At 47.5% G+C, this 14749-nt stretch overlaps 1 protein-coding gene across 1 annotated transcript in view; it reads right to left on the bottom strand.

Annotated features, from left to right (window-relative positions):
- The window catches only part of CCDC102A (coiled-coil domain containing 102A), a 58528-nt gene extending 46151 nt beyond the window's left edge, over positions 1 to 12377 (bottom strand). The window contains exon 1 of the mRNA XM_067470985.1: positions 12281 to 12377. The gene's annotated coding sequence lies outside the window, so the exon portion shown is untranslated. The remainder of the gene's footprint in view (positions 1 to 12280) is intronic.
- Positions 12378 to 14749: the final 2372 nt, after the last annotated feature.

The following is a 14749-nucleotide window of genomic DNA, read 5'->3' on the forward strand; positions in this document are numbered from 1 at the left end:
TGGCGTTGAGCCCATCTTTCAATCTCTTTTCATGTCCTCTTACTTTTCATTTTCTGTTCTTGAGTTCAAAGCAGAGCAACTGCTTTAGGTACATATAAAGGTACATATAAAAAACAAGTGAATTTACTTTTTAGGGTTGGAATCCTTATTATGTGTATGCAAATATGCAAAAATATGTGTGGTCTTAACCAATTGGAGGGCCAAAAATTTGAAAAGCAATGCCATGTTATTATAGAAGGCAAAAATATTGGTTGAAATCAGTTTGTGTTTTTTTTATCAGCATTGATGACAGCCATACTTATTAAATATTTGAAATATTAATATTTGAAAAAGGTAATAAAAATGATAAGAGCAAGCCACAGGCATTCGTAATCCCAGTCGGCGTTGGCTTGACGCAACTTCCTCTTGGCACGTTTCTCTCTTTCTCCCTTCAAATTCTGCAGCACTGCTGGTCACAGCTGACCTCCAGCTGGAGCGCTCAAGAGCCAGGGCTTCCCAGTTCTCAGTGTCTATGCCACAGTTTTTGAGGTTGGCATTGAACCCATCTTTGAATTTCCTTCCCTGTCCTCCAACATTCCATTTTCAGTTCTTGAGTTCGGAATAGAGCAACTGCTTTGGGAGACGGTGGCCGGGCATCCGGATAACGTGGCTGGTCCAGCAGAGTTGATGGTGGAGGACCATCGCTTCAAACGGTATATGCAGAACGGAGAATGTCCCAAACGGCTGGGAAAAGGAACGAGAAGAGTAAGAGACTCCAAATCTATATCTTGTCGATGGATGTTTCTCATCCGATCTGGGTCTCATTCCAAAACTATATGAGAATGAGCCAATTTGCATCGAAATCCCAGCGTTTCCAATCCTGGCTCGAACGCTGCTCCTGGTAAAGCACTTTTACGGCAAGACATCGAGCCAGACAACCGTCTTGCACTTGGCTCTCCGCCTCCAAAAAAGCAGAGCGAACGAAGGTGTGCCAAACGATGAACTATACAGACTTCCTGCAAATGTTATTTCGAGCCCATTTGGAAAAACGATCCCTTTTGCTACGAGTTTCAGGCCGTAGAAACAAACAGGACAGACGTTTTTGGCATCTGGAAGTCGGACTCAGCTTGCAATCCTGTCCAAGTATAGAACTTAAGACTGAATGCAATGCCAAGGAAGTCAGCTTCATTATTTTGACAATTATTCTTCTCCTACGAGCAAAATCTCACAAGCTGGAAAGAGGGAGAAGCCAGGGACTAGGAGAATAGATCTCCATGTAATTCTATAGTGATATCCCTCAACTGTGAGGGTTAAATGAAAAGTAATGCCTCCACCTTCGTTACTTGGGTTTGGAAGGGAATCTATATATATAAATTTGTTAGGGGCATCCAATGAGGAAACAAAACTCAAAAACCCCCCAACGAAACTTAACCAAAATTCCCATGCCCATAACACAACCCACAAGGTACAAACATATCTACTCAAAATGAAAAACAACACAACAACACACTCACAAAACGGCAAAACAACAAAACTCAAAAATCCCCCAACGAAACTTAACCAAAATCCCCGTGCCCATAACACAACCCACAAGGTACAAACATATCTACTCAAAATGAAAAACAACACAACAACACACTCACAAAACGGCAAAACAACTGAGCATGCGCATTGGCGCCCAGCCGCAAGTTCCCTGGCGCGCGCACATCGCCTTCCTGCCAACGTTCCCTCTGCGGAAACCATGCCCACTCCAAGCCCCGCCGCGCCGCTTCCCACACACACACACACCCTGCCACACACACACACGCAACCCCACGCTCCATCACTCCCCCCGCCACCGCACACACACACGCAACCCCACTCCCCCTGCCGCCACACACACACACGCAACCCCACGCTCCATCACTCCCCCCACCGCCGCACACACACGCAACCCCACTCCCCCCGCCGCCACACACACACACGCAACCCCACTCCCCCCGCCGCCGCACACACACACGCAACCCCACTCCCCCCGCCGCCGCACACACACACGCAACCCCACTCCCCCCGCCGCCACACACACACACGCAACCCCACGCTCCATCACTCCCCCACCGCCGCACACACACGCAACCCCACTCCCCCCGCCGCCACACACACACACGCAACCCCACTCCCCCCGCCGCCGCACACACACATGCAACCCCATGCTCCATGACTCCCCCCGCTGCCGCACACACACACGCAACCCCACGCTCCATCACTCCCCTGCCCCAATCTTACCTCCTTTTACTTCAGGCCACCTCCAAACCCCACCCCGCCCCTTCCCGCCCTGTCAAAATCTAGGGAAGACAGGAAGGAAGGAAAGAAGGAAGAAAGAGAAAGGGAGGTAAAGAAAAAGGGGGAAGGAAGGAAAGTTAGAGGAAGAAGAAAAGGAAAGAAAAGGAAAGATGGAAGGAAAGAAAAGAGAGACAGCAGAAGAGAAAGAAAAAGGGGGAAGGAAGGAAAGAGATAGAGAAAGAAGAGGAGAAGGAAAGATGGGAAGGAAGGAAGGAAGGAGGGAGGGAGGGAGGGAGGTGAAATATGGTGGTGTTATGATGGTGGTGAAATAAAAGGAAATAAAAAGTGAAAGAAGGAAGCAAACAGGGAGGGAAGAAAGGCAAAGGAAGGAAGGGGGAGGGAATGAAGGAAAGAGAGAAGGATGAAACCAAGTAGTGAAAGAAGGAAAGAAAGAAAGAGGTAGAGAAGGAAGAAAGGAGAGAAAGGGGGAGGAAAAGGGGGAAGGAAGAGGTAGGTACCTCTCTTTCATAATAGTCCAGATATCTACCTCAACTTTGATAAGTTTTACTATAGGCCACAGCAACGCGTGGCAGGGCACAGCTAGTATTTTAATAAATCAAACGCAGAAATAATCCTTAGAATGTATTGTCGAAGGCTTTCATGGCCAGAATCACTGGGTTGTTGTAGGTTTTTTCGGGCTATATGGCCATGTTCTAGAGGCATTCTCTCCTGACGTTTCGCCTGCAACTATGGCAAGCATCCTCAGAGGTAGTGAGGTCTGTTGGAACTAGGAAAAAGGGTTTATATATCTGTGGAATGATCAGGGTGAGACAAAGGACTCTTGTCTGCTGGGGCTAGGTGTGTCCTGTGTCATGCTGTGTCCTGATATCGCCTGCTTTTTATAATTGGTATTATTAATTTCTCTCTGGGGTCCTGGATGGGAAGATACCTGCATATGATTTCCCTGTGTATAATTTCTATATGATTTTTTGTTTCCTTGTATTCCTGTCCCTAGCCTGACCCTTTGCCCCTTCTCCCTCCAAAGAAGTATGTAAGGGAACCACCTGGCCTTCAGAAACAAAAGCCATTAGTGATTACCGAAACCTCCAGCCAAAGACACTCTTGCATGGATAATAGAAGGAGATTCTTATCCCTAGCATCGGAGATGGCCCACTAGAGTAAAGAATTGTTTGGCAAAGTTTCTATCACTCTTCAAGTAAGATAAGGGGAAATCTTCCCCTCTGCTTTTTGTTTATTTCCCATTGATAGCATTAACCCCAGGCTGCCCTCATTGTTCTCCTGTCTCACAGCCAGGAAGGATCTGGATATTCTTACACATGCTGATTTACAACACTCATGGACACAATAGATCAGCCCTGCTTGATCTTTTTGTCTCGCAGGCCACATGGCATTTCCTTTGTTTAAAGACTCCTTCCCAGATTCCTTTGTGTTCCATCATCCCGCCTACCTCTCTCCTGATTTGCTGTCGCCGCCAGGCGGCAGAGGTCTCCCCATTGGATCCTACGGACCACTGGAGCTTCCTGATTGGTCCAGAGGCACCGGGGGTGGGAGGGCCGCCTCCCAGCTGTTCGCCCATCACCCAATCACGGCGGGGAACGTCAGGGGAAGCTGGGGCGGGAAGTTTGAACTCTGCAACTTTGAATTTACTATAAATATGACTGTATTGGTGTATTCTCCTCATGCTCTGCTGGCGAATGATTGTAGATCTGCATCCTTTTCAGCTGAATTGCAAATAAAACCTCGATGGCTTTACTTCAACTTGGTAAGACCTTTCATCGGGAAATCAGGGGAAAATATTGGGTGCTTCTCATCAGGGAAAAAGAACTCTTTGATGAGTCTAATTGGTCTCTGCCTCTTGGCAAAGACCCCTAAAATTTTAGCTCTAGATCAGATGAGGCAGAGAAGGTAAAATAGTAGTAGTAGTAATATCTAGCAAAATACCTTTTAAAACAACACTTCCATAATTCCAAAGCACTGAGCCATGGCTATTAAAGTGGCATCAAACTGCATCCGTTCGACAGTGTAGACGCATCCAAGAAGTGGGTTCCAGATTGCGGTTTGTCTCCAACCCACCTGAGATGCCTCTCAGCCCTGTGTCCGCTTCCATAAGCTAGAATTAACGTAAGTTATGTGTAAGCAGAGAGCAGTGGTTTCCTAAAGGGAATATCCTTCAGGAAACCTTAATGGCCGGGTGCAAGAGAGTCATAATTGGATAAATATAGAGCTTGGGAGGATGGTCAAGCCACCACTGTCAAGGGAGACTAATTGTGTCAACGCAGCCAAAGCAAAACAACAAGCAAGGCTCTTGCTCTATTGACATCCTCTGGGTTCCCATGCGATGCAGTTTGAAACTGCATTATATAGCTTAGTGTAGACCAGGTATGGGTAAGCTTGGGCCCTCCAGGTGTTTTGGACTTCAACTCCCACAATTCCTAACAGCCGGTAGGCTGTTAGGAATTGTGGGAGTTGAAGTCCAAAACACCTGGAGGGCCCAAGTTTGCCAATGCCTGGTCTAGATTATATGGCAGTGTAGACTTATATAATCCAGTTCAAAGCAGATTTATTTATTTATTTATCGCGTCAGGAGCAAACCAAACAGTTGTATTGCATTTTTTAACAAACAAACAAAACACAAAGTTTGCAAGCTTGGTAGTGGATTAAATGTCCTTTGACCAGTATCTGGCCACTTGGAGTGCCTCTGGTGTTGCCGGAAGAAGGTCCTCCCTTGTGCATGTGGCAGGGCTCAGGTTGCATTGCAGCAGGTGGTCAGTGCTTTGCTCTTCTCCACACTCGCATGTCGAGGATTCCACTTGGTGGCCCCATTTCTGAAGGTTGGTTCTGCATCTCGTGGTGCCAAACACAGTCTGTTCAGCACCTTCCAAGTCGCCCTGTGTGCCCAGGGGGGAAGTCTCTGATTTGGTATCAGGCATTGATTGAGGTTCTGGGTTTGAGCCTGCCACTTTTGGACTCTCACTTGCTGAGCTGTTCCAGCAAGTGTCTCTGTAGATCTTAGAAAACTATTTCTAGATTTAAGTCATTGATGTGCTAGCTGACACCAAAACAAGGGATGAGCTGGAGATGTCTCTGACTTGGTCCTTTCACTATTGGCTGCTCCTTCCCGGCGGATGTCAGGTGGTGCAATACCGGCTAAACAGTGTAGTTCCTCCAGTGGTGTAGGGTGCAGACACCCTTGATAATGTTGCATGTCTCATTAAGAGCCACATCCACTGTTTTAGCGTGGTGAGATGTGTTCCACACTGGGCATGCATACTCAGCAGCAGAGTAGCACAGCGCAAGGGCAGATGTCTTCACTGTGTCTGGTTGTGATCCCAAGGTTGTGCCAGTCAGCTTTCGTATGATGTTGTTTCTAGCGCCCACTTTTTGCTTGATGTTCAGGCAGTGCTTCTTGTAGGTCAGAGCACGGTCCAGAGTGACTCCCAGGTATTTGGGTGCACTGCAATGCTCCAGTGGGATTCCTTCCCAGGTCATCCTCAGAGCTCAAGATGCTGGTCTGTTCTTAAGGTGAAAAGCACATGTCTGTGTTTTAGATGGGTTAGGGATCAGCTGGTTTTCCCTGTAATAGGCAGTAAAAGCACCTAGAGCTTTGGAGAGCTTCTGTTCAACCATCTCAAAGCTCCCTGCTTGAGCGGTGATGGCATGATCATCAGCATAGATGAAACTCTCTGTCCCTTCTGGCAGTGGCTGGTCATTTGTGTAGATGTTGAACATGGATGGAGCAAGCACGCTCCCCTGAGGCAGGCCGCTTTTCTGTTTCCGCCATCTGCTTCTCTGGCCCTGGAACTCAACAAAAATGCTCCTGTTTTGTAGCAGGTTTCCTATGAGGCGGGTGAGGTGGTCGTCCTTTGTGATATTGTACATTTTTCTCAGGAGGAGGCGGTGGTTCACAGTCTCATAGGCTGCTGACAGGTCTATGAAGACAGCTCCTGTGATCTGCTGCCTTTCAAAGCCATCTTCTATGTGCTGAGTCAGGTTCAGGTTCAATGTGGATTATCTGCTTTGATAATCTGGATTATATGACAGGGTAGATCCAGTCTTAGAAGAGAATTTATTTTCAGTGGCAGATAAATTGTTGAAATATTCCAAGAGGAAGGTCCACCTGCCAAAATTTCAAAGAGACTCTTGGCAATGGTGGAAGATCTTTTCTTATTGCCTTATTGGACTGCCACCTCACCTGCCTCATAGGAAACCTGCTACAAAACAGGAGCTTTTTTGTTAAGTTCCAGGGCCAGAGAAGCAGATGGCGGAAACAAAAGAACAAAAGCTGACTGGCACAAAAGCTGACTGGGACAACCTGGGGATCACAACCAGATACAGTGAAGACATCTGCCTTTGCGCTTGGCTACTCTGCTGCTGAGTATGCATGCCCAGTGTGCATCTCACCTCACTAAAACAGTGGATGTGGCTCTGAATGAGACATGCCACATTATCACGGGGTGTCTGCGCCCCACACCACTGGAGAAATTACACTGCTTAGCCGGTATTGCACCACCTGACATCCGCCGGGAAGTAGCAGCCAATAGTGAAAGGACCAAGGCAGAGACATCTCCAGCTCATCCCCTGTTTGGGTATCAGCCAGCACATCAACGACTTAAATCTAGAAATAGTTTTCTAAGATCTACAGAGACACTTGCTGGAACACCTCAGCAAGCGAGAGTCCAAAAGTGGCAGGCTCAAACCCAGAACCTCAACCAATGGCTGATACCAAATGAGAGACTCCCCCCTGGGCACACAGGAGACTGGGCGACTTGGAAGGCGCTGAACAGACTGCGCTCTGGCACCACGAGATGCAGAGCCAACCTTCAGAAATGTGGAATCCTCGACATGCGAGTGTGGAGAGGAGCAAACCACAGACCACCTGCTGCAATGCAACCTGAGCCCGGCCACATGCACAAGGAAGGAGCTTCTTGTGGCAGCACCAGAGGCACTCCAAGTGTCCAGATACTGGTCAAAGGACATTTAATCAACTACCAAACTCACACATTTTGTATTTTGTCTGTTTGTTTGTTTGCTTTGTTCTGTTAGAATTGTAATATAATTGACTGGTTGCCCTGACATGACAAATAAATAAATAAATTGCCTTTTGTGTTCCATTTTATGGAGTTCCTTGTGTGTAAAAGATATAAAAGAGTCCCTTTGCTGCTCAACTTTGCAGGGTTTTATAACAGTGATATAAATTTATCACTATAGTATTGTTTTACACGGCAGTTTGGACTCGAAAAGCAACCCAAAGGCACGAATAATAATGAAACTCGAAGGCACTCCAGGCGATTGGGGAGTTGGTCTTGTTGGGAAATGAGAAACAGCATCTGCAGTGTAGAATCAATGCAGCTTGGAACCATTTCAATGGCTAATGGCTCCCTGGGAGTTGTAGTTTCACAAGGTCTTGAGCCTTTGCTGACGACTTTGGTGTTTCACCAAAAATAGGATTGAGCCAAGGCAGTGTCAAACTGCATTCATTCTGTAGGGTCGGTGAGGCATGACTGACCAGCGCATTTTTTGCAGTCGCTGGGTTGTGAAAAATGACGTGTGTGGGCATGCATTATCATGATGCAACTTGACGGAACAAGTGTCTTTTAGTGGTCTCTTCTTTCTGAATGCCTCCTAAATGTGGTTATGAGGGTTGAATGAAAAGTAATGCCTCCACCTCCGTTACTTGGGTTTGGATGGGAATATTTTAAATAATCCTTAGAATGTGCTCTTTAACTACTACTATTACTTTTTGACATAATCACCAAATAATTGAATACATAATCACCAGATACCAGCCACAGGGAGGAGGGAGCAAGCTTGTTTTCTGCTTCCTTGGAGACTAGGACGCGGAACAATGGTTTCAAACTACAAGAGAGGAGATTCCATCTGAACATGAGGAAAAACTTCCTGACTGTGAGAGCCATTCAGCAGTGGAACTCTCTGCACCGGAGTGTGGTGGAGGCTCCTTCTTTGGAAGCTTTTAAACAGAGGCTGGATGGCCATCTGTCAGGGGTGCTTTGAATGCAATATTCCTGCTTCTTGGCAGGAGATTGGACTGGATGGTCCATGAGGACTCTTCCAACTCTTTGATTCTATGATTTTATGATAATTGGATACATTTCTGCAAATGATGAACAAGTTTTCTGAAGCCGTCATGGATTGACAGATTAGAGAGATCATTGGCCAAAACTAGCAAAATGAAGTTCAACAGGGACAAATGCAAGATACTCCACTTAGGCAGAAAAAATAGGCCTCACAACCTCTGAGGATGCTTGCCGGAGATGTAGATGAAACGCCAGGAGAGAATGCTTCTGGAACATGGCCAGACAGCCTGAAAAACCTACAACAACCCAGTGATTCTGACCTTGAATGCCTTCAACAGTACATTTTCCTAGTTTCCAAGAGACCTCACAACCTTTGAGGATGGCTGGCATAGATGTGGGCAAAACGTCAGGAAAGAATGCTTCTGGAACATGGCCAGGCAGTCTGAAAAATCTGAAACAAATATGTGAATGCCTTCAATAGTCCATTTTCCTAGTTTCCAAGAGACCTCAAAACCTTTGAGGATGCCTGGCATAGGTGTGGGCAAAACGTCAGGAGAGAATGCTTCTGGAACATGGCCAGACAGCCCAAAAAACCTACAACAACCCAGTATTTCTGGCCATCAATGCCTCTGACAATACATTTTCCTAGTTTCCAACAGACCTCACAATCTTTGAGGATGCCTGGCATAGATGTGGGCAAAACGTCAGGAGAGAATGCTTCTGGGACATGGCCAGACAGCCTGAAAAAATTAAAACAACCCAGTGATTCTGACCTTGAATGCCTTCAACAGTCCATTTTCCTAGTTTCCAACAGACCTCACAACCCTTGAGGATTCCTGGCATAGATGTGGGCAAAACGTCAGGAGAGAATGCTTCTGGAACATGGCCAGACAGCCCAAAAATCCTACAACAACCCAGTATTTCTGGCCATGAATGCCTTCGACAATCCATTTTCCTAGTTTCCAACAGACCTCACAACTTCTGAGGACGCCTGGCAGAAATGTAGGGAAAACGTCAGAAGAGAATGCTTCTGGAACATGGCCAGACAGCCTGAAAAAACTAAAACAACCCAGTAATTCTGACCTTGAATGCCTTCAACAGTCCATTTTCCTAGTTTCTAACAGACCTCACAACCTTTGAGGATGCCTGGCATAGGTGTGGGCAAAAGGTCAGGAGAGAATGCTTCTGGAACATGGCCAGACAGCCCAAAAAACCTACAACAACCCATTCATTCCGGCCTTGAATGCCTTCGACAATCCATTTTCGTAGTTTTCAACAGACCTCACAACCCTTGAGGATTCCTGGCATAGATGTGGGCAAAACGTCAGGAGAGAATGCTTCTGGAACATGGCCAGACAGCCTGAAAAATCTGCAACAACCCAGTGAATGCCTTCGACAATCCATTTTCCTAGTTTCCAACAGACCTCACAACCCTTGAGGATGCCTGGCATAGATGTGGGCAAAATGTCAGGAGAGAATGCTTCTGGAACATGGCCATACAGCCCGAAAAACCTACAACAACCCAGTGATTCTGACCTTGAATGCCTTCAACAGTCCATTTTCCTAGTTTCCAACAGACCTCACAACTTCTGAGGATGCCTGGCACAGATGTGGGCAAAACGTCAGGAGAGAATGCTTCTGGGACATGGCCAGACAGCCTGAAAAAAATAAAACAACCCAGTGATTCTGACCTTGAATGCCTTCAACAGTCCATTTTCCTAGTTTCCAACAGACCTCACAACCTCTAAGGACGCCTGCCAGAGATGTAGGCAAAATGTCAGGAGAGAATGCTTCTGGAACATGGCCAGACAGCCTGGAAAACTCACAACAATCCAGTGATTCCAGCCATGAATGCCTTCGACAATCCATTTTCCTAGTTTCCAACAGATCTCACAACCTTTGAGGATGCCTCTCATAGATGTGGGCAAAACGTCAGGAGAGAATGCTTCTGGGACATGGCCAGAAACCCCAAAAAACTTACAACAACCCAGTGATTCCGGCCTTGAATGCATTCGACAATCAATTTTCCTAGTTTCCAAGAGACTTCACAACGTCTAAGGACGCCTGCCAGAGATGTAGGCGAAACGTCAGGAGAAAATGCTTCTGGAACATAGCCACACAGCCTGAAAAATCTACAACAACTCAGTGAATGCCTTCAACAATCCATTTTCCTAGTTTTCAACAGACCTCACAACCTTTGAGGATACCTGGCATAGATGTGGGCAAAATGTCAGGGGAGAATGCTTCTGGGACATGGCCAGACAGCCCGAAAAACCTACAACAACCCACTGATTCCGGCCATGAAAGCCTTCGACAACAGACCTCACAACCTCTGAGGATATCTGGCATAGATGTGGGCAAAACATCAGGAGAGAATGCTTCTGCGACATGGCCACATAGCCCGAAAAACTGACAACAACCCAGTGATTCCAGCCATGAATGCCTTCGACAATCCATTTTCCTAGTTTCTAAGAGACCTCACAACCTTTGAGGATGCCTGGCATAGATGTGGGTGAAACGTCAGGAGAGAATGCTTCTGGGACATGGCCAGACAGCCCGAAAAACTTACAACAACCCAGTGATTCCAGCCTTGAATGCATTCGACAATCAATTTTCCTAGTTTCCAACAGACCTCACAACCTTTGAGGATACCTGGCATAGATGTGGGCAAAATGTCAGGGGAGAATGCTTCTGGGACATGGCTAGACAGCCTGAAAAATCTGCAACAACCCAGTGAATGCCTTCGACAATCCATTTTCCTAGTTTCCAACTGACCTCACAACCTTTGAGGATGCCTGGCATAGATGTGGGCAAAATGTCAGGAGAGAATGCTTCTGGGACATGGCCAGACAGCCCGAAAAACTTACAGCAATCCAGTGATTCCGGCCTTGAATGCATTTGACAATCAATTTTCCTAGTTTCCAAGAGACCTCACAACCTCTAAGGACACCTGCCAGAGATGTAGGCAAAATTTCAGGAGAGAATGCTTCTGGAACATGCCCAGACAGCCTGAAAAAAATAAAACAACCCAGTGATTCCGGCCTTGAATGCATTTGACAATCAATTTTCCTAGTTTCCAAGAGACCTCACAACCTTTGAGGACACCTGCCAGAGATGTAGGCAAAATGTCAGGAGAGAATGCTTCTGGAACATGCCCAGACAGCCTGAAAAAAATAAAACAACCCAGTGATTCTGACCTTGAATGCCTTCAACAGTCTATTCTCCTAATTTCCAAGAGACCTCACAACCTCTGAGGATGCCTGCCTGAGATGTAGGTGAAATGTCAGGAGAGAATGCTTCTGGAACATGGCCAGACAGCCTGAAAAACCTACAACAATCCAGTGATTCCGGCCATGAATGCCTTCGACAATTCATTTTCCTAGTTTCTAAGAGACCTCACAACCTTTGAGGGTGGCTGGCATAGATGTGGGCAAAACGTCAGGAAAGAATGCTTCTGGGACATGGCAACACAGCCTGAAAGACCTACAACAACTCAATGAATATTTCATTGAGTCTGAACGATAGTTTATGGCACAAAAACACAGTTTTTGTAAGGACAATTACACAATTACATAGGAAATGACACTTTGAAAACCAGGAACAGAAACATGTTTCCAATGTTGTTACATAGTGTTTTGATCTGGAAGTGGGAAGGCATATAATCCGGATCAAAGGAAATAATCTGGGATGAGATCCTGGGATAATATAGGGCAGTGTAGAGGAAGGAGAAAGGGAAAGAAGTCTTTGAGGGGGGATTTAGGGGAAAGGGAGAAGTAAATAAACTTTTGGGGAAACTTCAAGAAGTTGGAAAGAAACTCTGGAAAGTTGGAAAGAAACTTTGGAAAGATTGAAGAGAGTTCTAGAGTAAAGAGAGAAAGAAGAAGAGAATGGGATTCATTTCCTTTAGTGTTCCCCCCTCCTCTTCTGCAGCCCCCCATTTTTTTGCAAAAGGGAAGAAGAAGGGAGCTTCCTCTGCCTCTCACCTTGGGCTTCTCCTCCTCTCCAGCTTGAAAATCCCGGCTCTGATGCGCGTTAGTCCCCCTTCTTCCTTTCCTTCCTCCTTCCTCCAGCCCTGAGAGTCTCCTCCCCTTCTGGAGGAAGTGGGGCGGGATCTAGGAAAGAGAGAGTGAAAGGTTGGGGAGGGGGAGGGCGCATTCCGACGAGACGCGGGGATTGCGACACGTGTCTTCGCAGGGGCCAGGGCTTTGCGAAGAAAAGATGGTTGAATGCAATTCCTCTTCACCCCATAGCTCAAGAAGGTGTAGGAACTGAAGACACAACTGAAGACACTGAAGACCCATCTTCAAACTACACAGCAGATCACAATTTGGCAATAAAACTCCTCACAATCCAAGGAGTGACCATCACTGGAAAAAAAAAACCCCACAAAAGGACCTTTAAATTCAAAAAGGAAGATGACAACACACCTTCCTTGCACAGAGTGTGGCCCAAGAGGGAGGTGGGCCACACTCTGTGCACACACTCTATCTCCCCCACATACATGAGCTGTTCCGAGTTGTCAGAGGCCTGTTGAAACCCACCACTCAGGATGGGAGACCTGGTGACTCGGCAGCTCGCTGTGAAGCCTTTGCTCAGTTTTTTTGCGGACAAAGTCGCTTTGATCCGCTCTGGTCTGGATACCATATTAACGGCAGTCTCTGAGGATGTAACACGAGCATCTGCTTGTCCAGTTTTGGAGGAATGAGGGCAACCACATGCATCCTAGACCCCTGCCCATCCTGGCTTCTAAAGGAGGCCAGAGGGGGATTGGCCGAGTGGGTGAAGGTGGTGGTTAATGCCTCCTTTCGGGAAGGCAAGATTCCAGCGAGCTTAAAACAAGCTGTGATAAAACCGCTGTTGAAAAAACCATCACTGGACCCCACTCAATTCGTCAATTATCAGCCTGTTTCCAATCTCCCCTTTTTGGGCAAAGTCCTGGAACGTGTGGTGGCCTCACAACTCCAGGCATTCTTGGTAGACACGGATTATCTGGATCCGGCACAGTCTGGCTTTAGGCCGGGGCATGGTACCGAGACAGCCTTGGTCGCCTTAGTGGATGATCTGCGCCGGGAGCTGGACAGGGGGAGTGTGTCCCTGTTGGTGCTCCTGGACCTCTCAGCGGCCTTCGATACTGTCGACCACGGTATCCTTCTGGGACGCCTCGCGGGGATGGGTCTTGGAGGTACTGTTTTGCAGTGGCTCCGGTCCTTCCTGGAAGGTCGGTCTCAGAAGGTGTTACTGGGGGACTCCTGTTTAACCCCACAACCTTTGTCTTGTGGGGTTCCTCAGGGTTCAATACTGTCCCCCATGTTGTTTAACATCTACATGAAGCCGCTGGGGGAGATCACCGGAGTTTCGGGGTGCGGTGTCATCTGTACGCGGATGATGTCCAACTCTGTCACTCCTTTCCACCTGCTACTAAGGAGGCTGTCCAGGTCCTGAACCGGTGCTTGGCCGCTGTGACGGTCTGGATGAGGGCGAACAAATTGAAACTGAATCCAGACAAGACAGAGGTACTCCTGGTCAGTCGTAAGGCCGAACAGGGCATAGGGTTACAGCCTGTGTTGGACGGGGTTACACTCCCCCTGAAGACGCAGGTTCGCAGCTTGGGTGTGATCCTGGACTCATTGCTGAGCCTGGAACCCCAGGTTTCGGCGGTGACCAGGGGAGCATTTGCACAGCTTAGGCTCGTGCGCCAGCTGCGCCCGTACCTTGGGAAGTTTGACTTGGCCACGGTAGTCCACGCTCTGGTTACATCCCGCCTAGACTACTGCAACGCTCTCTACGTGGGGTTGCCTTTGAAGATGGCCCGGAAGCTCCAGCTAGTCCAGCGCTCGGCAGCCGTGATACTAACAGGAGCGGAGCGCAGGGAGCATACAACTCTGCTGCTGTACCAGCTCCACTGGCTGCTGATTTGCTACCGGGCTCAATTCAAAGTGCTGGCGTTGGCCTTTAAAGCCCTAAACGGTTCGGGCCCAAGCTACCTATCCGAACGTATCTCTGCCTATGAACCCACCAGGACTCTAAGATCTTCTGGGGAGGCCCTCCTCTCGATCCCGCCTGCTTCACAAGCACGGCTGGCGGGGATGAGAGACAGGGCCTTCTCTGTGGTGGCCCCTCGGCTGTGGAACGCCCTTCCCTTGGACATAAGATCAGCTCCGACGTTAATGGTGTTTCGAAAAAAATTAAAAACCTGGCTGTTCGAACAGGCATTCAGATAAACAGTGCAATGAATATGATGAATATAGGAACAGAATTATAGACGACGAGTTGGATCACGATTCTAGTCACGAGACGCTATTGTGTTGTTATTGATGTGCCATTACTTGTATATTCTGCTCTCATGGTTTTAAATTGTTATTGCTATTTTGATATGACTGTCTTTTTGCTCTGTTGTGAACCGCGTTGAGTCACCTACGGGCTGAGAAACTGCGGTATACAAGCAAAGTAAG

Source organism: Anolis sagrei, chromosome 8, assembly GCF_037176765.1.
Source record: "Anolis sagrei isolate rAnoSag1 chromosome 8, rAnoSag1.mat, whole genome shotgun sequence".
NCBI lineage: Eukaryota > Metazoa > Chordata > Lepidosauria > Squamata > Dactyloidae > Anolis > Anolis sagrei.